A 24,872-nucleotide genomic window follows, 5' to 3' on the forward strand; every position below is an offset into this window, starting at 1 on the left:
TCATCCAACAATACTGCCGAATCAAGAATCAAATAGTGACGACAAGCAATATGTATATACTCATGCCCACAACTCCTTTGTGTTCTACTCATGCATATAACATCTACGCATAGACCTGGATTGGATGCCACTACGGAACACAGTAGTTTCAAAAAAAATCCTACGCACACGCAAGATCTATCATGGTGATGCATAGCAACGTGAGGGGAAGAGTATAGTCCACATACCCTCGTAGACTGTAAGCGGAAGCATTATGACAATGCGGTTGATGTAGTCATATGTCTTCATGATCCGACCGATCCTAGTACCGAAAGTACGGCACCTCCGCGATCTGCACACGTTCGGCTCGGTGACGTCCCACGAACTCTCGATCCAGCTGAGTGCCGAGGGAGAGCTTCATCAGCACGATGGCATGATGACGGTGATGATGAAGCTACCGGCGCAGGGCTTCGCCTAAGCACTACGATATGACCGAGGTGGATTATGGTGGAGGGGGCACCGCACATGGCTAAGGGATCAATGATCAACTTGTGTGTCTATGGGGTGCCCCCTCCCCCGTATATAAAGGAGTGGAGGAAGGGGAGGGCCAGCCCTCTATGGCACGCCCTGGAGGAGTCCTACTCCCACCGGGAGTAGGATTCCCCCCCCCCTTCCCTAGTTGGACTAGGAGAGAAGGAAGGGAGAGAGAGGGAGGAAGGAAAGGGGGGCGCCGCCCCCCCTTCCTAGTCCAATTCGGACCAGAGGGGGAGGGCGCGCGCGGCTTGCCCTGGCTGCCTCTCTCTCTCCACTAAAGCCCATTAGGTCCCATATACTCCTCGGGGGGTTCGGGTAACCCCCCCCCCCCCCCCCCGGTACTCCGGTATATGCCTGAACTCACTCGGAACCATTCCGATGTCCAAACGTAGGCTTCCAATATATTGATCTTTACATATAGACCATTTCGAGACTCCTCGTCATGTCCGTGATCATATCCGGGACTCCGAACTACCTTCGGTACATCAAAGCACATAAACTCATATTACCGATCATCACCGAACGTTAAGCGTGCGGACCCTGCGGGTTCGAGAACTATGTAGACATGACTAAGACATGTCTCTGTTCAATAACCAATAGGGGAACCTGGATGTTCATATTGGCTCCGAAATATTCTACGAAGATCTTTATCGGTCAAACCGCATAACGATATACGTTGTTCCCTTTGTCTTCGGTATGTTACTTGCCCGAGATTCGATCGTCGGTATCTCAATACCTAGTTCAATCTCGTTACCGGCAAGTCTCTTTACTCATTCCGTAATGCATCATCCCGTAACTAACTCATTAGTTACATTGCTTGCAAGGCTTATAGTGTTGTGCATTACCGAGAGGGCCCATAGATACCTCTCCGACACTCGGAGTGACAAATCCTAATCTCGATCTGTCAGCGTTCTAGGAACGGGGGTCCCCAGACGTGCCTGCCTACGGCCCACGACGTGGCTCTGCGAGCAGGCCCGTACGGCCCATCTTCACCAACAAGCATTCAAGACCCTCGTGAGGGGCCAAGCCTCACGAGGCGGACGACACAAGACCTCCTCGGGAGCGGCCTCACCAGGCTGGCTCGTGAGGGACGGAGAGATCAAGGCCAGGCAAACCTCGCGAGGTTCCAATGACGTGAGCCATGACGATCGAGACCAGGCTAGCGCCAGCGTGCACAGTGTCCTTGTTTCCTATTTGGTGCTAAGGAGGCAAGCGCAGGCGAGGAGTACCGAGGCGTCAAGCAAAGGTTTCCATATCGGTGCAATGAGACCAAGACCAGCAGGACGGCAAGATGGAGGTCACCACGGAGCCGAAGGCGGCGTCACCACCAGAGCCTTTGGCAAGCGAAGACTGCTTTTGTCAGGATAACTTGTACTAGTTGTCCCCTTTCAAATTGGCCATTGTTGGCTCCCTTCCCGCTCAATATTTGGGGAGAGGACCAGGGCCTCTATAAATAGGATTAGCCACCACGGTAGGAGAACGGAGCCTCAGCCATCTCATCTTGGACTAGATCCAACCCATCCTCACACCCACCAAGCACAAGAACACCTCACCTCAGGAGGCTGTTCTTCCCCTTGTAATGTTCATCCTCAGCTCGAGAGGCAACCCACCACACCACAGTGGAGTAGGGTATTACACCACAATGGTGGCCCCAACCAGTATAAATCTTGTGTCTCTTGTGTTGCGAGTTCGTCGAGCTTGCCTTTGAGATCGTGGTGAGGTTGAGGGCGTGAGTTGGTAGGGGGAGATCTTCGTGCGCACCCAGTGTTCGAACCTTAAGGGTTTTGCCGGAACCCGAGATCCGACATTTGGCGCGCCAGGTAGGGGTGCGCTGGAGCTCTTCTTCCGCCAGTTGATCCGCTTTTTTGTCCCCCAACACTCCGCGGCTCCGATGTCCGGCGACTCAAGGACCAACGCCGACCGCTAGGCACCCTGGCCAGCCCGGGCGACGCCGCCCGCCCAAGAAGACCTCAACCCAGCGCCCCAGGCAGCACGCGCACCACCAAACACTACGGGGCGTGGGCGACGCGGTCACCCGCCGTCCGCCCTTACTCCGCGACAAGTGCTGGCAGCCGCAAGAGCCTCAAGCCACGCCACGGCCATGGTGCCAAACACCCAACGGGAGCAAGCAAAAATGAGGGCCGCTCTCACAGTGGCTCGGGAGCTGCTGCGATGTCGGGTAATGGAGAGCGGCCAGGATGCATTGCTGGAGCACATTGCCGAGCTCTTGGACGCCGCGACCTCGGGAGCACCACCCTTCTGCTCTCTGCTCACACCTCAAGCTGCGGCCGGGTCGCATGGCGGGCCTCGCCGCGCCCGCGTGCCCACGGGCGTGCCACCAGGCTTCATCGACACTGGCGCAACCAACGGAGCTGGACGCCCGCTCGCACCCGCGCCACCTCCGGTGGGCGCGGGCACGAGCGCTGCCACCTATGGCCTTGGCGGGATGCAACCCTACCATCCTCTAGGCGGCATGTTGGGCGGGGCAACATGGACCGTGGGGCACTATGGCGAGGTCTTTGAGGCGGCGGCCTCGGAGGCCTACGTGCCCCGCATGGTGGAGTAGGAGTACATGCTAGAAGACGACCCTGGCTCGTTCCTTGAGCCGGGCTGGGAGGAGGAGGCGCTAGAAGTCGGCACCTTTCAGGAGCCCTCCGGAAGCCTCACCAACCGCGCCGGCGACAACAACTACAAGGTACCACTAATTCCTCAGGAGCAGGCTTACGCTAACCATGGGACGCAGGAGGATCAGGTCGCAGCAGTGGATGGCGGCCCCAGCTCGTTGGCCTCCCTGCCGCCAGGGGCACGCTCGGGGCTGCAGGAGAGGGGCCGGGAGCAATGCCCCTCCTCGCGCCGCATGGAGCAAGGCGTCCCCCAGAGGTAGGCCCTCTGCCGGGGAGGTGCTCCAGAGCCTTCCCCCGACAGAGGACCCATGGTCGCTGTTGGCGTCCCCTTTGCCCCTTGGTGTCGTCCTGGTTTCTGGTCGCCCCCAACGGTGGTCGAGGAAAGCACAAGGCGGGGCCCTCGTTCGGCGTTATGAAGTAAGGCTCATGCCTGTGAAGGTCTCCTCTCATGACACTCTCACGTAATAATGACGGGGTTGTACACGCCCCGGAGTCTCAGGAGTGCCGCCCTCGGGCCTCGGGGGCTTCCTCCCACGTCCTAGTGGCAGCACTTAGCTCCGCGCTGGTGAGAAGACAAGAAGACTAGACTAGGCGACGGACGCGGCCATTTGCTTTGGATCTCTTTTCTGTAACCCTGCCTTTTGGATTTGGATTTAAGTTGAAGTTGAATTTTCATTGATGCGCGCGGGGGGTGCCTTTTCTTGTTAGAGCAATTTCTTGCTATCTGGTTCTTGCCTTAATTCGGAGTTTGCGCCTGTTGCTTCCCCCTCGCGGGCCCCTCGCGAGCGGGGCTAGGCATGGCACACACACGACACACATGTCGTGCCACGGCTAGTGCTTACTTATCACGCGCCCCCCTCGGGCGTGTCAACGAACTCCTCAGGAGCTTCCCAGAAACTCGCAACCTCATGAGCTAGTTTGGGGCTCGTCCAGGCTAAGGTAAACTGCAACAACAAACTTGCCCCAGGATACGTGAGTTCATGAAGACACATATTCAACTCGACCTAAAATAGTAGAGGCAGTAGTATATATACATGAGGGGCTTCCCCTCCAAAAATGCTCTTACAACCTCTAGGGCCGCGCCCGAGCTTTTGCGTGCAGGACAAACAGCTGGGAAACACGGGATCAATTGGACATGTCGCTCGCCGCATCCCTCGGATCGCCCTCAAACGCGTCGTGGGCATCGCTGCCACCATCACTAGCATCACCATCACCTCCACCAGCACCGCCATCACCATCGTCGACCACGTTGCCTTCGTTCGCCGCGACCACCACCGCATCGTCATCGGAAGTGAAGGCCCTGACCAGCGCGTCCACATTGTCTTCCACCCATGGCGCCAGGTCACCCCGGATGGCCTCGGGTACGGGAGCAATGGTGGCATCAAAATCAAAGTTTGGATCGGTATTTTGGAGATGGTTGAAGACGCGGGAGAATGCACGCCCAAGCAGGCCATGGCTCCTTGCTACGTCTTGAGCTTGCGTTGGTTTTCCCCGAAGATGAAGGGATGATGCAGCAGAGTAGCGTAAGTATTTCCCTCAGTTTTTTAGAAAAGGTATCAATCTAGTAGGAGCCCACGCTCAAGTCCCTCGTACCTGCACAAAGCGATAGCTACTCGCAACCAACGCGATTAGGGGTTGCCAATCCCTTCACGGTCACTTACGAGAGTGAGATCTGATAGATATAATATTTTTGGTATTTTTGGTATAAAGATGCAAAGTAAAAAGTAAAAGCAAAATAAAAAGCAAAGCAAGATTAAAGTGATGGAGATTGATATGATGAGAATAGACCCGGGGGGCCATAGGTTTCACTAGTGGCTTCTCTCAAGAGCATAAGTATTCTACGGTGGGTGAACAAATTACTATTGAGCAATTGACAGAATTGAGCATAGTTACGAGAATATCTAGGCATGATCATGTATATAGGCATCATGTCCGTGACAAGTAGATCGAAACGATTCTGCATCTACTACTATTACTCCACTCATCGACCGCCATCCAGCATGCATCTAGAGTATTAAGTTAAAAACAAAGTAACGCCTTAAGCAAGATGACATGATGTAGAGAGATAAATTCATGCAATATGGAATAAACCCCATCTTGTTATCCTCGATGGCAACGATACAATACGTGCCTTGCTGCCCCTTCTGTCACTGGGTAAGGACACCGCAAGATCGAACCCAAAGCTAAGCACTTCTCCCATGGCAAGAACTACCAATCTAGTTGGCCAAACCAAACGGATAATTCGAAGAGACTTGCAAAGATAACCAATCATACATAAAAGAATTCAGAGAAGATTCAAATATTATTCATAGATAGACTTGATCATAAACCCACAATTCATCGGTCTCAACAAACACACCGCAAAAACAAGATTACATCGAATAGATCTCCACAAGAGAGGGGGAGAACTTTGTATTGAGATTCAAAGAGAGAGAATAAGCCATCTAGCTACTAACCATGGACCCGAAGGTCTGAGATAAACTACTCACACTTCATCGGAGGGGCTAGGATGATGTAGAAGCCCTCCGTGATGACAGCCCTCTTCCGGCGGAGCTCCGGAACAGGCCCCAAGATGGGATCTCATGGATACAGAAAGTTGCGGCGGTGGAATTAGGTTTTTGGCTCCTGTTCTGATCGTTTGGGGGTACGTGTGTATATATAGGAGGAAGAAGTACGCCGGAGGAGCAACGAGGGGCCCACGAGGCAGGGGGCGCGCCCTAGGGGGGCGCCCCCACCCTCGTGACCGCCTCTTTTGTTCCTTGGAGCAGGGTCCAAGTCTCCTGGATCACATTCAGTGAGAAAATCACGTTCCCGAAGATTTTATTCCGTTTGGACTCCGTTTGATATTCCGTTTCTTCGAAACACTGAAATAGGCAAAAAAACAACAATTCTGGGTTGGGCCTCCGGTTAATAGGTTAGTCCCAAAAATAATATAAAAGTGGAAAATAAAGCCCAATATAGTCCAAAACAGTAGATAATATAGCATGGAGCAATCAAAAATTATAGATACGTTGGAGACGTATCAGGCATCCCCAAGCTTAATTCCTGCTCGTCCTCGAGTAGGTAAATGATAAAAAAGAATTTTTGATGCGGAGTGCTACTTGGCATAATTTCAATGCAAATCTTCTTAATTGTGGTATGAATATTCAGATTAGAAAGATTCAAGACAAAATTTTATATTGACATAAAAATAATAATACTTCAAGCATACTAACAAAGCAATTATGTCTTCTCAAAATAACATGGCCAAAGAAAGTTATCCCTACAAAATCATATAGTCTGGCTATGCTCCATCTTCACCACACAAAGTATTTAAATCATGCACAACCCCGATGACAAGCCAAGCAATTGTTTCATACTCTAACTTTTTCAAATCTTTTTCAATCTTCACGCAATACATGAGCGTGAGCCATGGATATAGCACTAGGTGGAATAGAATGGTGGTTGTGGAGAAGACAAAAAGGATGGGAAGATAGTCTCACATCAACTAGGCGTATCAACGGGCTATGGAGATGCCCATCAATAGATATCAATGTGAGTGAGTAGGGATTGCCATGCAACGGATGCACTAGAGCTATAAGTATATGAAAGCTCAAAAAGAAACTAAGTGGGTGTGCATCCAACTTGCTTTCTCATGAAGACCTAGGGCAATTTGAGGAAGCCCATCATTGGAATATACAAGCCAAGTTCTATAATGAAAAATTCCCACTAGTATATGAAAGTGATAACATGAGAGACTCTCTACTATGAAGATCATGGTGCTACTTTGAAGCACAAGTGTGGTAAAAGGATAGTAACATTGTCCCTTCTCTATTTTTCTCTCATCATTTTTTTATATTATTTTTTTGTTTGGGCCTTTTCTCTTTTTTATGGCCTCTTTTTATTTGGGCTTCTTTGGCCTCTTTTTTTATTTATTTTATTTTTCGTCCGGAGTCTCATCCCGACTTATGGGGGAATCATAGTCTCCATCATTCTTTCCTCACTGGGACAATGCTCTAATAATGATGATCGTCACACTTTTATTTTTCTTACAACTCAATACTTAGAACAAAATATGACTCTATATGAATGCATCCGGCGGTGTACCTGGATATGCAATATGACAATGATGGAGTGTGTCATGATGAACTAGATGGTGGAAAGTTGCATGGCAATATATCTCGGAATGGCTATGGAAATGCCATAATAGGTAGGTATGGTGGCTGTTTTGAGGAAGGTATATGGTAGGTGTATGATACCGGCGAAAGGTGCGCGGTATTAGAGAGGCTAGCAAAGGTGGAAGGGTGAGAGTGCGTATAATCCATGGACTCAACATTAGTCATAAAGAACTCATATACTTATTGCAAAAATCTAGAAGTTATCAAAGCAAAGTATTACGCGCATGCTCCTAGGGGGATAGATTGGTAGGAAAAGACCATCGCTCGTCCCCGACCGCCACTCATAAGGAAGACAATCAATAAATAAACCATGCTCCGACTTCATCACATAACGGTTCACCATACGTGCATGCTACGGGAATCACAAACTTTAACACAAGTATTCTTTAAATTCACAACTACTCAACTAGCATGACTTTAATATTATCACCTCCATATCTCAAAACAATTATCATGCTTCAATCTTTTCTTAGTATTCAACACACTCAAAAGAAAGTTTCACAAATCTTGAATACCAAGCACATTATTATTAAGCAAATTACCATGCTATTAAGAGACTCTCAAAATAATTTAAGTGAAGCATGAGAGATCAATAGTTTCTTTAAAACAAATCCACCACCGTGCTCTAAAAGATCTAAGTGAAGCACATAGAGCAAAATTATAATGCTTAAAAGATATAAGTGAAGCACATAGAGCAAAGTTACTTAGCTCAAAAGATATAAGTGAAGCACATAGAGTAAAACTACTTAGCTCAAAAGATATAAGTGAAGCACATAGAGTATTCTATCAAATTTTAGTCCATGTATGGCTCTCTCAAAAGGTGTGTACAGCAAGGATGATTGTGGTATACTAAGACACAAAGACACAAATAATACAAGACGCTCCAAGAAAAACACATATCATGTTGGTGAATAAAAATATAGCTCCAAGTAAATTACCGATGGAAGTGGACGAAAGAGGGGATGCCTTCCGGGGCATCCCCAAGCTTTGACCTTTTTGTGTCCTTGGATTATCTTGGGGGTGCCATGGGCATCCCCAAGCTTAGGCTCTTGCCACTCCTTGTTCCATGATCCATCAAAAGAATTCACCCAAAACTTGAAAACTTCACAACACAAAACTCAAAATAGAAAACTCGTGAGCTCCGTTAGCGAAAGAAAACAAAAGACCACTTCAAGGTACTGTAATGAAATCATTATTTATTTATATTGGTGTTAAACCTACTGTATTCCAACTTCTCTATGGATTATAAACTATTTTACTAGCCATAGATTCATCAAAATAAGCAATCAACACACGAAAAACAGAATCTGTCAAAAACAGAACAGTCTGTAGTAATCTGTAGCTAGCGCAAGATCTGGAACCCCAAAAATTCTAAAATAAATTGCTGGACGTGAGGAATTTATCTATTAATCATCTTCAAAAAGACTTAACTAAATAGCACTCTTCAAATAAAAATGACAGCGGTTCTCGTGAGCGCTAAAGTTTCTGTTTTTTACAGCAAGTTCAACAAGACTTTCCCCAAGTCTTCCCAACGGTTCTACTTGGCACAAACACTAATTAAACACAAAAAACACAACCAAAACAGAGGCTAAATAATTTATTTATTACTAAACAGGAGCAAAAAGCAAGGAATAAAAATAAAATTGGGTTGCCTCCCCACAAGCGCTATCATTTAACGCCCCTAGCTAGGCATAAAAGCGAGGATAGATCTAAGTATTGCCATCTTTGGTAGGCAATCCATAAGTGGCTCTCATGATAGTTTCATATGGTAATTTTATTTTCTTTCTTGGAAAGTGTTCCATGCCCTTTTTAATGGAAATTGAAATCTATATTCCCTTCCTTCATATAAATAATTGCACCAACCGTTCTAAGGAAAGGTCTACCAAGAATAATAGGGCAAGAAGGATTGCAATCTATATCAAGAACAATGAAATATACGGGCACATAAGTCCTATTTGCAACAATAAGAACATCATTAATCCTTCCCATAGGTTTCTTAATAGTGGAATCCACAAGATGCAAGTTTAGAGAGCAATCATCAAAATTACGGAAATCTAGCAAATGACACAAAGTCTTGGGAATAGTAGAGACACTAGCACCCAAATCACACAAAGCATAAAACGCATGATCTTTAATTTTAATTTTAATAGTTGGTTCGCACTCATCATAGAGTTTTCTAGGGATAGAAACTTTCAACTCAAGTTTTTCTTCATAAGATTGCATCAAGGCATCAACAATATGTTCGGTGAAGGCTTTATTTTGACTATAAGCATGTGGAGAATTTAGCACGGATTGCAACAAGGAAATACAATAAATTAAAGAGAAACTTTCATAATTAAATTCCTTGAAATACAATATAGTGGGTTTAGCAACATCTAGATTTTTATTTCTTTCAATCCCACTTTCGTCAATTTCATCATTAAGATCTAAATACTCCGAATTTTTAGAACGCCTTCTAGGTAAAGGAAGATCATATTCAGTTTCATCAAGATTCATATTGCAAAATAAAGATTTAATAGGAGACACATCAATAACTTTTAGATCTTCATCTTGATTTTCATAGGTATCCGGTTTAGCAGCCATCTTATTAACTAAGGTGGCTTGCATGTCCGAAATTTCAGCAGTCATCTTTTCTAGACGAGCAATTTGGGATCTTATACCCTCAAATTCTTTAGACATATCATCAAGCTCTTTATTCATATAACTCATAAAACTTTTTTGTTCCTTAAGCTCGTTTCTAAAGAAATTATTATGCTCAAATTGCAAAACCATAAACTTCCTAACATTGGTTTCGATCTCCTCTAACCTTTTAAGGTGAAGATCACCAAATCTCCGTTGAGCCATCACGACAAACAAGCAATCTAGCACACGAGCAAACAAAAGCAAACGGGCAAAAAGAGGCAAATAGAGAGGGAGGATAGAGAGAGAGAGGGCGAATAAAACGGCAAGGGTGAATTGGGGGCAGAGGAAAACAAGAGGCAAATGGCAAATAATGTAATGCGAGAGATAGGGATTGTGATGGGTACTTGGTGTGTTGACTTTTTGCGTAGACCCCCCGGCAACGGCGCCAGAAATCCTTCTTGCTACGTCTTGAGCTTGCGTTGGTTTTCCCCGAAGAGGAAGGGATGATGCAGCAGAGTAGCGTAAGTATTTCCCTTAGTTTTTGAGAACCAAGGTCAAATCTAGTAGGAGCCCACGCTCAAGTCCCTCGTACCTGCACAAAGCGATAGCTACTCGCAAGCAACACGATTAGGGATTGTCAATCCCTTCACAGTCACTTACGAGAGTGAGATCTGATAGATATAATATTTTTGGTATTTTTGGTATTTTTGGTATAAAGATGCAAAGTAAAAAGTAAAAGCAAAATAAAAAGCAAAGCAAGATTAAAGTGATGGAGATTGATATGATGAGAATAGACCCGGGGGCCATAGGTTTCACTAGTGGCTTCTCTCAAGAGCATAAGTATTCTATGGTGGGTGAACAAATTACTGTTGAGCAATTCACAGAATTGAGCATAGTTATGAGAATATCTAGGCATGATCATGTATATAGGCATCATGTCCGTGACAAGTAGATCGAAACGATTCTGCATCTACTACTATTACTCCACTCATCGACCGCTATCCAGCATGCATCTAGAGTATTAACTTAAAAACAGAGTGATGCCTTAAGCAAGATGACATGATGTAGAGAGATAAATTCATGCAATATGAAATAAACCCCATCTTGTTATCCTCGATGGCAACGATACAATATGTGCCTTGCTGCCCCTTCTGTCACTGGGTAAGGACACCGCAAGATCGAACCCAAAGCTAAGCACTTCTCCCATGGCAAGAACTACCAATCTAGTTGGCCAAACCAAACGGATAATTCAAAGAGACTTGCAAAGATAACCAGTCATACATAAAATAATTCAGAGAAGATTCAAATATTATTCATAGATAGGCTTGATCATAAACCCACAATTCATCGGTCTCAACAAACACATCGCAAAAATAAGATTACATCGAATAGATCTCCACAAGAGAGGGGGAGAACTTTGTATTGAGATTCAAAGAGAGAGAAGAAGCCATCTAGCTACTAACTATGGACCCGAAGGTCTGAGGTAAACTACTCACACTTCATCGGAGGGGCTAGGATGATGTAGAAGCCCTCCGTGATGACGGCCCTCTTCCGGCGGAGCTCCGGAACAGGCCCCAAGATGGGATCTCGTGGATACAGAAAGTTGCAGCAGTGGAATTAGGTTTTTGGCTCCTGTTCTGATCGTTTGGGGGTACGTGTGTATATATAGGAGGAAGAAGTACGCCGGAGGAGCAACGAGGGGCCCACGAGGCAGGGGGCGCGCCCTAGGGGGGCGCCCCCCACCCTCGTGACCGCCTCTTTTGTTCCTTGGAGCAGGATCCAAGTCTCCTGGATCACGTTTGGTGAGAAAATCACGTTCCCGAAGATTTTATTCCGTTTGGACTCCGTTTGATATTCCGTTTCTTCGAAACACTGAAATAGGCAAAAAACAACAATTCTGGGCTGGGCCTCCGGTTAATAGGTTAGTCCCAAAAATAATATAAAAGTGGAAAATAAAGCCCAATATAGTCCAAAACAGTAGATAATATAGCATGGAGCAGTCAAAAATTATAGATACGTTGGAGACGTATCACTCCTCTCTTCAACAAGTTGGCGAGCTCTCTCGGAACGATTCTCCAGGCGCGTCACCACGTCGGTAAAGAAGCAGAGGTGGCTAGCGTAGTCGTTCGCATGGGGATGAGGAGCATTCTCATCGCAGATGTGGCCCAACGCCGTGTTGGCCCTGTTCCTGAGGCCCGCGAGCATGGGGGCGTGCACGCGCTCCAGCGTTCGCCGTTGAAGCACTTCCTCCCTGTTCTGCTGCGCGATTGACTCGATGTTGGCGACCCACTGCTGCAGAGGAAGTAGCTCGGCGCAGGCAGAGGCCAGCTCAGCCTGCGCCAAGGCCAGGGCGGCTGCGGTGGCCTCCTCGCGTCGTTTCGCCTCAGTCAGCCTAGACTTGAGGGCAGCAGCCCTGCCCGCGGCCTCGGCCGCTACGAACTCCAACTTCAGGTTGTACCTGCCCTCAAGATCTGCGTGAGCCTCGGCCACCCGCCGATCGACCTCCTCCTGGGCCCTGGCCTCGCGTGCGCCAAGCTTCTTCCGCTTGGGCAACCTGACGCCCCCTCGTCTCCAGTTTCTCGAGCTTAAGGCTACGCTCCACGGCTTCCAGCGCCAACTCCTCCTCACGCTTCCGGATCTCTTCCTCTTCGGTGGGCGTCCCCCTCCACTACATGAAGTATGTCAACTTGTGACCTTCTGTTAGTGACCCTGGAAGAATTGGTCATAGATCTATGACCATTTCAGACCAATTGGTCAAAAGTTGTTCGGGGGCTCCAAAACCTAAACTATAACGACCATTTTGGTCAGAAAGGTCGTAATTTCCTTACACGAAATGGTCATAAAGCAGATAGCACTGGTCTGTTGCCTTATTTCTAGCTGATCATGACCAATATAGATGGTCATAACCTTGTAAATTGTGGTGGGTTGCTATGACTAGGCGCCACCTCATCAGTTTTGCCTATGTGTCATGTCCATGTGGCAGTTTTTGCCCTAGGTTGTGAAGCAACCTATATTTCTGTCATTCCCAAAATTCCCAAAAAAATCTCATAAATTCTTTGGGTCATATCTTCATCAAATATGTAAAAAGCCTTCCTTGCCTAGTTCAAAACTAATTCAACAATATTCATTTTCCTATTCTGTTCACGACAGCACTTTATGAAGGAAGTGCTATTTATATATTCTTGATTGCCCTTGGAATTTTTTGGCACTCTTTCCTATCCAAATCATTACCGCATGACAAAATTTAGCTCCACTTGCCTAGCAAATCTTCCTCGGCAAATTTCCAAAGTTTTTGTCCACCTAGAAGCATTGTGAAGGAAGTACCTTTTTTATATATCGAAATGACATGAAATTTATACAGTTCTTCATATGCCCAAATTATCACCCTCCTCAAAATTGCAGCTCAGTAAAATCATCTATGTGAGCCCAGGTTCAATTTATATTTTATGGCCAAATTGGCACGTTGCAAAGCAAGTGTTATCTAGACCCCTCCTATTACCCTCAAACTTTTCGGGCACTCTTCCATACCCAAATCATTGCCACATGATAATATTCAGCTCAATTTTCCTAGTAAATCTTTCTCAGGAAATTTTCAAAGTTTCTACCTCAAGAGAAGCTTTGTGAAGTAAGTACTAGCTAGGCATACCCAAATGATCTGAAAATTTACCAGCGCATGACCATACCCATGTAACTTACCTACACCAATTTTTAGCTCATTTCATTCATCCAATCTCTCTCACTAGTTTTCCCAAGTTTCTGTCCATAGAAGGGAATTGTGAAGGAAGTACCACTTTGGCATTTCCAAATAGTATCCATTTTCTACAGTGGTTTCCTATGCCCAAATAACCATCCTCCACCTAATGCCAGCTCAATCCGTTCATTATTTTGAGCCGAGCTTCAACATTCATAGTTATGTCCAGTGTGGTAGTTCACAAAGCAAGTACCACCTAGGCTCCTCCTTTTGAGCTGAAAATTTGTAAAGACGGTCTTCTTAGTAACTGATCATCCTCAGCCAAAACTCACGCCCATTAGCCATGTACATTTCACGTACCGTTAATCAAACACTTGGCTGTTAATTCATGTTTGAGCATCAATCGGTCTCCTTGTGAGAACCTTATGTTGTAATTTTCTTCCTAGCACCAACCTGGGGAGTGCCCAACCCACTAGACATGCCTAGGCCGCCCAGAACGCATGGCAACGCCACGGTCACGCGGTGACCATGCGGCGGGCATGCGAGTTTACGCGCTCTAGAGTTGGGGCCCTCGGCCACTGCCCAAACCTCTACGTATCGCCACCAAACCATGTATTTATGATTAAATAGGTCCTTATGTAACTAGAAATGATTTTTGGAAAAAAAAGCAAACTATGAGGCAGCTGCAGTTCAAATTTGACCCGCTTCCTACTGAATCGATGGAAATTTGTCTTTTTCACAAGAGGTGGATCAAAAAAAATTACACCCAACCATTTTGTCAATTGTGCATTAAATATGGCCTAGTATTTTATAAAAATGATTTGGTCCAATTTTGCAACAATTATTTGGTAGTTCCTTCACAAAAAAACCTCCTTTTGGGCACTCGAAAAATGGAAAATGGTTTTTTCGTCCAACAAAAATGAAAAATTCCTTAGGCAACATTGTTTGCCATTCCAATATGCACCCTTATGCACAATATGAGATCATTTGAACAAACTATGCCATGAATGTGGCCATAAGATTGATCATTTGGCTTGAAAGCCATTCACCTTCACACATGATAGCTCATTTCTGAGAACACTTTTTTAAAATAACTATCGTATTACAAGTTTATTATTTTTCCTGGAAACTTAATCACATATAATGACACAATGCGAAGGTTTTCCAATTTTTTGATTTTTTTTTTGAATTTTTTATGCCCGTTTCAAAATGTGGTCAAAACGGCGGGCTTGACCGTTCCTAGGTAGCGGTTGAATCTTGGAATTTTTTTGGTGTTTCTCTGATTAAATAGATACTTATGTACCTATAAATGATTTTTGGAAAAAATAAAGAGCAAACTACGAGGTAGCTACAGTTCAAATTTGACCCGCTTCTAGCTGAATCAGCGGGAATTTGTCTTTTTCACCAGAGGTGGATAAAAACTTTTTACAACCAACCATTTTGTTAATTGTGCATTAAATATGGCCTAGTATTTTAGAAAAATGATTTGGTCCAATTTTGCAACAAATATTTGGGAGGTCCTTCACAAAAAAACTCATTTCGGGCACTCGGTAAATGGAAAATGGTTTTTTCGTCCAAAGAAAATGAAAACTTCATTAGGCAACATTGTTTTCCATTCCAATATGCACCCTTGTGCATAATATGAGATCATTTGAACAAACTATGCCATGAATGTGGCAATAAGATTGATCATTTGGCTTGAAAGCCATGAATCTTCACACTTGATAGCTCATTTCTGAGAACACTTTTTTAAAATAATTACCGTATTACAAGTTTATTACTTTTCCTGGAAACTTGGTCACATATAATGACACAATGCGAAGGTTTTCCAATTTTTTGATTTTATTGAATTTTTTATGCCCGTTTCAAAATGCGGTCAAAACGACGGGCTTGACCGTTCCTAGCTAGTGGTTGAATCTTGGAAAACTTTGGATGTTTCTATGATTAAATACATACTTATGTACCTAGAAATGATTTTTGGAAAAAATAAATAGCAAACTATGAGGCAGCTGCAGTTCAAATTTTACCCGCTTCCAACTGAATCGGCGGGAATTTGTCTTTTTCACCAGAGGTCGATCAAAACTTTTGGCACCCAACCATTTTGTCAATTGTGCATTAAATATGTCCTAATATTTTATAAAAATGATTTGGTACAATTTTGCAACAAATATATGGTAGGTCCTTCACAAAAAAACCTCATTTCGGGCACTCAAAAAATGGAAAATGAATTTTCCGTGCAAAGAAAATGAAAACTCCCTTTGGCAACATTGTTTGGAATTCCAAGATGCACCCTTGTGCACAATATGAGATCATTTGAACAAACTATGCCATGAATGTGACCATGAGATTGAGCGTTTGGGTTGAAATCCATGAATCTTCACACATGATAGCTCATTTATGAGAACACTTTTCTAAAATAATTTTCGTATTACAAGTTTATTATTTTTCCTGGAAACTTGGTCACATATAATGACACAATGGAAGGTTTTCCAATTTTTTGTTTTTTTTTGAATTTTTTATGCCCGTTTCAAAATGCGATCAAAACGGCGGGCTTGACCGTTCCTAGCTAGTGGTTGAATCTTGGAAATTTTTTGGTGTTTCTCTGATTAAATAGGTACTTATGTACCTAGAAATGATTTTTGGAAAAAATAAATAGCAAACTATGAGGCAACAATAGTTCAAATTTGACCCGCTTCCAACTGAATCGGCGGAAATTTGTCTTTTTCACGAGAGGTGGATTAAAAGTTTTGACACCCAACCATTTGGTTATTTGTACATTAAATATGGTCTAGTATTTTAGAAAAATGATTTGATACAATTTTGCAACAAATATTTGGTATGTTCTTCACAAAAAAACTCATTTTGAGCACTCGAAAAATGAAAAATGAATTTTCGTGCAAAGAAAATGAAAAGTTCCTTATTACTATTTTGTTATTTTTTCTTCTAAAAACTAGGTCACATTTGATGACATGATGAGAAGGTTTTTCATTTGTTTCATTTTTTTCCAATGTATCAGGTCAAGTAAATAGCTAAGATGATCTAACATCTTATTTTTAAATTTATCACGACCAATTCAATTGGTCATAATATTGTATTGCGTTCTGATTGGTCCGTGGACAAGGCACACGGATCATGCACAAAACACCATTGGATCTTCCCGGATCCAACGGTAGCCGTCGCTCCTTGCCTCCCCCACCAACCCCACCTGAGGCGAAACCCTAGCTGGCATCTTCCATCCCCCCCCCCCGCCTCCTTTCTTTCTTTCTTTCTTCCTCTCCCCTCTCCCCCGATGCAGATCCCCTCGCCCCCCTCAGATCCCCCTCCCCCGATCCCACCAGCCGGCGGCGACCTCCCCGCATCCATGGCCTCCCCGCGCCCATCCTCGCCGCATCGCCACCCCGACCCCTCCCTTCCCCACCGCATCGCCACCCCCAAGCCACCTCCCTTCCCTAACCCTACACCCGTACCTCAACCTGCGCCACAACCCATCGGATCCTCCTTCTCCGCTGCCGCTCCCCCTCCTCTCCCCTCAACCGGCGGCCAGATCCACCCACTCCCTCTCCCCACCCACTCACCCAACTCCCTCTCCGTCGCCGCCATCTAGGCCGGCAGCCATCTCCGGCGCGCAAGGCGTCGGTGACCAGGGAGGAGGCATGGAGATGAGCTTCGGGGGCGGAGGTGGAGGGGAGTGCTCATCGTCGTCCGCGGCATCGATATAGTTCAGTGGTGCCCCTCCCCCTCCCCGCCTCCCACCCCCCTCGCCGCCGCCTCCTCCTTCCTCCAGCACTACGTATCCAACCTCGCCTCTCGCTTCGCCGCCCCGCACTCTGGTCTCAAGAGCTCGCCAGAATGGTCGCCCACAGGGTAAGCTCCTCCTCCCTCTCTCTCTCTCTCTCTCTCTCTCTCTCTCTTCCCCGCCCCGCCGTCCTCCCCCAGTCCTCTAGATCCGCCGCGCCGTCGATCTTACCCCCATCGTGGCTGTCCTCTCTGTGTTTGCGCATAGTTCCACCAGTACCAGGTGGTGGGTCGCGCGCTGCCGACCCCCGGCGATGAGCAGCCCAAGATCTACCGCATGAAGCTCTGGGCCACCAACGAGGTCCGCGCCAAGTCCAAGTTCTGGTCAGTCTCCTCCCCCGACCTCGATCTTCCTCGCGTGCTGGTTTCGTCGGCGCTTATGTGTTTGATTGTTTGGTTGTTTGCGCGCAGGTACTTCCTGAGGAAGCTCAAGAAGGTGAAGAAGGCCAACGGCCAGATGCTCGCCATCAACGAGGTATATCACTTCTCTCCAGTTGCCATGATCCGTGGATGCAACTTTAACTATGCTGGCTGGTACTAACTGCCGTGGTTGTGCAATAGATCATTTTTGGTACCGTGTTGGTCGTGTGTATGGCGAAGACACTTGATTTTAGTTGCTGCATAGGGAGATGTATGCAGCGTCGCAGTGTTCTAGCTTTAACCAAACGGTAGAATAATATTGTTTCTGTGGATCGTGCCGAGGTTTTGGTGGTTTCTACTGAAGGTCCTTGGTTCCTTACTAGGTCATGTATATTGGTCGTGACCTCACTTGTATGTTAGGTTTAGTTCGTGTGTTCTGTGATGTTGCTGAAATAGGGTATTTGGTAGATTTATACCAGATCATGTAAGTTGGTTCTGGCCTCATTCGGTGTGAATTTAAATTGAACAAGCCGCTCTCTTAAACAACACTGCGACACTAAGTTCACTTTGCTCTTGTCTTGTTATGTAATAAGTGTTCTCAGTTGGTATCAAATGCGGTACCCTGTTCACCCTGCTTCTGTTATGTTACAAGTGTTTTGAATTAAGTCCATAAATGATTGTTGTCCAGTGCACACAGTAGCACTGCAAAATGCAAGTATGCTAATTATTTTTTGAAAACTCTACATCTTATTTCTAGCATCTTATACATGTAAAAAGAGAGTTAGAAAATGTGAATTAAGTGTAACCATGAGCTTTGTTTGTTCTTGTACTCTTTGTATGTTCCTGGTCGCCACCACCGACTGCGAGCGGGGTTCCTGGTCCTCTCCCTCGCCGTCCTCGGCGGCGGCATCGCGGCGTGGTGCCATCGCCGTGCCCTGCGTCAACGTCACGATCAGCTTCACAGATCGCCGTCTTCACGGTACGCACGCACACATTTCTGAAATCCACAGTCAACAGTTTGGTGTACGCGCTGACTACTGAATCATGAGACATGCGTGTGGTTGTGCTTGTGCAGAGGTTGGTCGAAGAGGGCTGGAGTTCATGCCGTTCCTGCTGTCCCTATTCGTGTTCCTCTTCGGCACCTCCTGGTTCATCTTCGACCTCATCCTGGTGAGATTTCCATCCAACCCTCCCCGTCCCCATGGTGCTCTTTCTAGTTAGTACTCATCCGAGAGAGTTGCTTGGAGTAACTATACTCAAGATGCAGTCGCAGTAGGATTAGTTGCTTGGAGTATTTAACAAGACCGAACAAGATTTAACTTGTCAAGATTTAACAATATTTCTTAGTAAAGCTGAGTAGAGTATATATTCTGAACATGCAAGCATAAATATTCTCAGCATAAGTACATGATTAGGAGTATCATGCTTCTGAATATCTCCAAGCTGGATATTTCCATTAAACATGTTTCTGAATACCTCCCATATATATTTCCGTTAGTCTGCTTAGTGCATCATTAAGATTATAAGCATCATTTTCATTGAATCCTGGTTACATATTTGTGTGTACTCAAGTTGAAAATGGGACTTGGAATAATATGCAAGTTTCATCTTTTCTATTGCAGCGAGTGGGTCGGTTATGCACTGGCAGCATCCTTGCTACTAGCGGTGGGCGCGATGGTCTGGGCCAAGCAGAGAAAGATAGGTGAGATATGCTCAGAGGTGATCATCGACAAGTCCTCGGACAAGATGACGATGGAGAGTATAGTGGAGGCACAGCACATCATGAAGAAGGTGCACGAGTACGTCAAGACGACGAACGTCGTGATCCTCAGGCTATGGTCCATTATTCTAGCCCGGTCACCAAAGGTATATATCATTGCACACTAGTCTTGATCATTGACCATCCTTTGTGTAATGTTGGGGTACCGTCCGTCACATATGGTTCTGGACTATAATGTTTTGTGTACTGTTCATTGTCCTGATCATTATTTCAGTTAAACTCAGTCCAAATTCAGTCCAGGAGTACTCCAAATTTAGTCTAAACACAGTCCAGATATTGTTCTGGTTTCCTTGTACTCCAAATTCATTCCAAACACAGTCCAGGAGTATAAAAAAGTTTACAGATTCAGTCCAATTTCACTTGTGCAGGAAATTCACCTGTGCGGCGGCGGCGCGGAAGGAGCAACACCGGCAGCCCTGACAAAGGAAGCCATGTTGCCATTTTGTTTGTTCCCAGCCTTGACTATGGTTGTCCAGCGAGTCCGGCATGTCGTCATTTTCTTGTAAAGCAGTATTGTATCACACTTGTAGAGCTCGTTACACATGTAGATCTTTTAAAGTACTGTATTACACATGGTCATATGTATTGGCAACGTGATCTGGTTGCTCTTATTTGAAGTATCATGTGTGCTTTTGTCTGCCAAGTTAAATACTAGTTGAAATATGAAGAATATGAGCCTGATAGATGGGACTCACTTACTAGACCCAAACCTGACAACTGGGACCCATCTGACTGGTGGACCCATTTAATAAAAAAAGGAAATTATAATTATTTAGACGAAAAGGCCAAGGCCCAATAATAAAAAAGGCTGCAATGTTGGGCCAGGCCCATGAAGTTGACCAAAAATTGACAGAAAAAAAATATAGAAAGGCTGAATTAATGGGCTAGGCCCATGTAGAAAACTGAATTGGACCGGGCTGAATCTTGTGCCACATCAGCTTGCCATGCTGGATGCCTACGTGGCCTGGGGAGGTTGCTAGTGACCAAAACGCTATAGTGGACATATTTTGGTCGTAAATGTCTTCGACCATTCCAGAAGAAAGGTCACTAAAGTCAGTTTATGACCGCCAGCTTTTGACCTTCTGTTTTTGGTCACAAAAAGGTCGCAAATGGAAATTTGTGACCTTTCAGTGACCAATAGTGGTGGTCACAAGTTGACATATTTCTTGTAGTGCTCAACGACGCAAGGGCGGCTCTGTGCACCTCCACTTGCTGCTCCAAGGAGGCGCTCCAGGCTTGGAGCTCCCACGCGTGCTTCTCCGCGGCCTCGCAACGGCGGTCAGCTTCCCGTGCCTCTTCCTGAGCTCGAGAGCAGGCCTCTCGCGAGGCTGCGAGAGAAACCTCGGCCTTCACGTTATCAAGCTCGGGCTGGTGACGCCCGAGGTTGATAGCCACCTTTAGCTTATGCCGCTCCTCCGCCAACCGAAGACCCTCGGCCATGAGGCGCGCATTGATGTCTACTACACAATCTTCTTCTTGTAGACGTTGTTGGGCCTCCAAGTGTAGAGGTTTGTAGGACAGTAGCAAATTTCCCTCAAGTGGATGACCTAAGGTTTATCAATCCGTAGGAGGCGTAGGATGAAGATGGTCTCTCTTGAGCAACCCTGCAACCAAATAACAAAGAGTCTCTTGTGTCCCCAACACACCCGATACAATGGTAAATTGTATAGGTGCACTAGTTCGGCGAAGAGATGGTGATGCAAGTGGTATATGGATGGTAGATAAAGGTTCTTGTAATCTGAAAATATAAAAACAGCAAGGTAACTAATGATAAAAGTGAGCCTAAACAGTATTGCAATGCGTTGAAACAAAGCCTAGGGTTTATACTTTCACTAGTGCAAGTTCTCTCAACAATAATAACATAACTGGATCGCATAACTATCCCTCAACATGCAACAAAGAGTCACTCCAAAGTCACTAATAGCGGAGAACAAACGAAGAGATTATGGTAGGGTACGAAACCACCTCAAAGTTATTCTTTCCAACCAATCCGTTGGGCTATTCCTATAAGTGTCACAAACAGCCCTAGAGTGCGTACTAGAATAACACCTTAAGACACAAATCAACCAAAACCCTAATGTCACCTAGATACTCCAATGTCACCTCAAGTATCCGTGGGTATGATTATATGATATGCATCACACAATCTCAGATTCATCTATTCAACCAACACATAGGAACTCGAAGAGTGCCCCAAAGTTTCTACCGGAGAGTCAAGACGAAAACGTGTGCCAACCCCTATCCATAGGTTCATGGGCGGAACCCGTAAGTTGATCACCAAAACATACATCAAGTGAATCAATAGAATAACCCATTGTCACCACGGTTATCCCACGGAAGACATACATCAAGTGTTCTCAAATCCTTAAAGACTCAATCCGATAAGATAACTTCAAAGGGAAAACTCAATCCATTACAAGAGAGTATAGGGGGAGAAACATCATAAGACCCAACTATAATAGCAAAGCTCGCTGAGGGAGTCCTGGATTAGGGGGTCTCCGGACAGCCGGACTATATCCTTTGGCTGGACTGTTGGGCTATGAAGATACAAGATTGAAGACTTCGTCTCGTGTCCGGATGGGACTCTCCTTGGAGTGGAAGGCAAGCTAGGCAATACGGATATGTATATCTCCTCCTTTGTAACCGACCTTGTGTAACCTTAGCCCCCTCCGGTGTCTATATAAACCGGAGGGTTTTAGTCCATAGGACAACATACAATCATACCATAGGCTAGCTTCTAGGGTTTAGCCTCTCCGATCTTGTGGTAGATCTACTCTTGTACTACTCATATTATCAAGAATAATCAAGCAGGACGTAGGGTTTTACCTCCATCAAGAGGGCCCGAACCTGGGTAAAACATCGTGTTCCCTGCCTCCTGTTACCATCCGCCTTAGACGCATAGTTCGGGACCCCCTACCCGAGATCCGCCAGTTTTGACACCGACATTGGTGCTTTCATTGAGAGTTCCTCTGTGTCATCATCATTAGGCTTGATGGCTCCTTCAATCATCGATAGCGATGCAGTCCAGGGTGAGACTTTTCTCCCCGGATAGATCTTTGTATTCGGCGGCTTCGCACTGTGGGCCAACTCGCTTGGCCATCTGGAGCAGATCGAGAGTTACGCCCCTGGCCACCAGGTCAGGTTTGGAAGCTTAAACTACACGGCCGATATCCGCGGAGACTTGATCTTCGACGGATAAGAGCCCCTGCCTAGTGCGCCACACGGTCATGATGAGCATGATTTAGCTCTGCCATCAGAGAGTGTTCAGGAGATCGCGCCGGCAACCGCTCCGACCCTCAATTCGGAGCCAGTTGCGCCATCCATGGACGGGTGGATAGACCCCGCCATGGAGGCCGTATCCTTAGCGGCGATCGAGCTGAGTATCGACCTTAGCCTTCACGAGAGTCGTGATGCCAAGCTACCAGATCCTTCCCGAGCAACGGACTCCGAACCTCCTGCGCCCGTGCCTATCGAATCCGACTGGGCGCCGATCATGGAGTTTACCTCTGCGGATATCTTTCAGCACTCGCCCTTCGGCGACATACTGAACTCGTTAAGGTCTCTCTCCTTGTCAGGAGAGTCCTGGCCGAACTATGTCCGGCGGGATTGGGATGCGGAGGACGAAGAAATTCGCCGCCCACCCACCACCCACTTATTATCCACTATCGACGATTTGACCGACATGCTCGACTTCGACTCTGAAGACATCGACGGCATGGACGACGATGCAGGAGGTGAACAAGAACCACTGCCCACAGGGCACTGGACAGCCACCTCGTCATATGACATATATATGGTGGACACACCCAAAGAAGGCAATGGCGACGGGACAGCGGAGGATGACCCCTCCAAGAAGCAACCCAAGCACCGACGTCAGCGGCGCTGCTCTAACTCTCGCCAAAGCAAAAGCGGTGACACCGGCATAGGAGATAATAGCACTCCGGATAGTGTCAAAGACGACAACAATCCCCTCCAGCAAGATTTAGGGTAGGAGGATGGAGAAGCCAGACCTCCCGAGAGAATGGCAGATGGAGAGGCGGAGGATGATAATTACATGCCTCCCTCCGAAGACGAGGCAAGCCTCGATGATGACGAATTCGTCGTGCCTGAGGATCCCGTCGAACAAGAGCGCTTCAAGCGCCGGCTTATAGCCACGGCAAATAGCCTTAAGAAAAAGCAACAGCAGCTTCAAGCTGATCAAGATTTGCTAGCTGACAGATGGACTGAAGTCCTTGCGGCCGAGGAATATAAACTCGAAAGCCCCTCCAAGAGTTACCCAAAGCGTAGGTTGCTACTCCGACTGGAGGAGGAATCACCAAAACCTACATCTCCAGCGTATGACGCGGCTGATCGGCCACCTCGTGGCCGCGACAAAGAGGCATTCCAGCCAAAAGCTCAGCTCGCACCCCGACGCCACTCAAATAAAAATTTCAAGGCATGGGGAAATACACCAGACCTGCGAGACGTATTGGAGGACAAAGCAAAACACGCAAGATCGATCTACGGATCACGAGGGCCCGCCACTATGCAAGACGATAACCGTCATGCCAGATACAGTAAAAGTAAATCCGGTCGGGCCGAACACATCGGACAAGACTCATTTGAGCTGCGTCGCGATATAGCCCAGTACAGAGGCGCTGCACACCCCCTATGCTTCACAGACGAAGTAATGGATCACCAAATCCCAGAGGGTTTCAAATCCGTAAATATTGAATCATACGACGGCACAACAGATCCTGCAGTATGGATCGAGGACTTCCTCTTGCACATCCACATGGCCCACGGTGATGATCTACACGCCATCAAATACCTCCCACTCACGCTCAAAGGACCAGCTCGGCATTGGCTCAACAGCCTGCCAGCAGAATCCATTGGTTGTTGGGAAGATCTGGAAGCTGCATTCCTTGACAACTTCCAGGGCACTTATGTGTGACCACCAGATGCCGATGACTTGAGCCACATAATTCAGCAGCCAGAGGAATCGGCCAGGTAATTCTGGACACGGTTCCTAACAAAGAAAAATCAAATCGTCGACTGTCCAAATGCAGAGGCCCTGCTAGCAGCTTTTAAGCACAACATCCATGACGAGTGGCTCGCCCGGCGCCTCGGCCAGGAAAAGCCGAAATCTATGGCAGCCCTCACGACACTCATGACCCGCTTTTGCATGGGAGAAGACAGCTGGCTGGCTCGTAGCAATAACATATCAAAGAACCATGGTACTTCGGATACCAAGGATGGCAATGGCAGGTCACGTCGCAACAAACACAAGCGCCGCATTAACAGTGACAATACCGAGGATATGGCAGTCAATGCCGGATACAAAGGCTCTA

General features: G+C 46.4%; 1 long non-coding RNA gene across 1 annotated transcript; it reads left to right on the forward strand.

Annotated features, from left to right (window-relative positions):
- The first annotated feature begins 17,432 nt into the window (after window positions 1–17,432).
- Window positions 17,433–17,891, forward strand: LOC125548750 (uncharacterized). Its single transcript, XR_007301157.2, has 3 exons — window positions 17,433–17,471; window positions 17,611–17,726; window positions 17,814–17,891. It is a non-coding gene; the product is annotated as an uncharacterized LOC125548750 (long non-coding RNA).
- The last annotated feature ends 6,981 nt before the right edge of the window (window positions 17,892–24,872 follow it).

Source organism: Triticum urartu, chromosome 3A (genome assembly GCF_056163025.1).
Source record: "Triticum urartu cultivar PI428250 chromosome 3A, HENAU_Tu73, whole genome shotgun sequence".
NCBI lineage: Eukaryota > Viridiplantae > Streptophyta > Magnoliopsida > Poales > Poaceae > Triticum > Triticum urartu.